Source organism: Trichechus manatus, unplaced genomic scaffold (assembly GCF_000243295.1).
Source record: "Trichechus manatus latirostris isolate Lorelei unplaced genomic scaffold, TriManLat1.0 scaffold00005, whole genome shotgun sequence".
Lineage (NCBI taxonomy): Eukaryota > Metazoa > Chordata > Mammalia > Sirenia > Trichechidae > Trichechus > Trichechus manatus.
In genome coordinates, this window is record NW_004443941.1 from 7,527,816 (window position 1) to 7,529,032 (window position 1,217).

Consider the following 1,217-nt stretch of genomic DNA (forward strand, 5'->3'; position numbering starts at 1 on the left):
ATGCTCCTTGGAAACCTATGGGACAGTTCTACTCTGTCCTGTAGGGTCGCTGTGAGTTTAATCGACTCTACGCGGGTTTGGTTTTTTTGGGGGGACCAGCACTTAACCATTTCACCACCAGGGCTTCTTACCAGATGCTTAAAAAAAAACCAAACCTGTTGCCATGGAGTCGATCCCAACTCATAGCAACCGAGGGGAAGAGTTTTCAAACCATGTTCCCAGCAAGAGGTGCAAAAGCAGCAAAAAGGAGACCCCAATGCTGAGCCTGCAACTACCCCCCCACCTGCGTTCTGGTCAGAAAAGCTCCCGTTTTATACCCTTTATTTACTGGGGTTCCACCTAAGATTTCATCTGGGTGAAAAACAAATTCCATTTTTAAAAACTTTCCAATTTGCTGTACTAGACCAATGGGAAATAAAGACAGGTGCAAGGGGTCTTTATACGTGAACGACAGACGGCGCCTCATCGACAGGTAAATTACTGCAAGGAGACAGGCGATGAAACAAGAAGGAACAAAGCACCAGGGAGCAAATGGGGGGACCAGCTGACCAAGGGGTGACAGCGCGACAAGTGAGGTTTGAGCAGCACAGGTAAGATCAGAGGCCACCGGGGGCTGCAGCTACTCAAGTGGGAGGTGCTGCAGACACAATCCTAAACGGGAGGGGGATTAAGTCGTCATCTGCCACATCCACCCCCTTCACTGAGTGCTTCCCAGGGCGAGACACTGCTCTAACGAGCAGCCACTAGGTCACTTATTCTCACAGCCACCGTGTGAAGAAAAGTACCTTTATCGTCAAGTGTGTGCTGTGTAAGAGCAAACGAAGGCTTGGTGAGCCTATGGTCACAAAGCAAGTCACAGTCCCTGCTCCAGCCAAGGTCTGAGTCCACAACCCCACTGCCCTAAACAGAGTTCTACACTAGCTAGGACCAACGCCGCAACTGAGATGAAATGAAGCTCAAGCCTGGACGCAGAGCAAGGCTTTCTCCCCGTCCAAAGGGACGACACTGAACTATATATATTTCTTAAGGTATGCTGCAGCCTTAACTCCTGACCACTTCTAAACCGGGCGTTTCACAAAATTCATGGCAGAAGCCCTCATCAGAAAAAAGCCTCCATATTTTCAACAGTTCCTTCAGGATCTCCAAGTCCCATCAAGAAGGGAGGTGCTCACCGCCCAGGTCCCACACCTGGGAGAAATGTAATTCACTCTGTCCCA

At 49.7% G+C, this 1,217-nt stretch overlaps 1 protein-coding gene across 1 annotated transcript in view; it reads right to left on the minus strand.

The window, feature by feature from the left end:
• SPTBN1 (spectrin beta, non-erythrocytic 1) overlaps window positions 1–1,217 on the minus strand; it is a 153,577-nt gene that overhangs the window by 96,334 nt on the left and 56,026 nt on the right. The gene's annotated exons all lie outside the window — the stretch shown is intronic.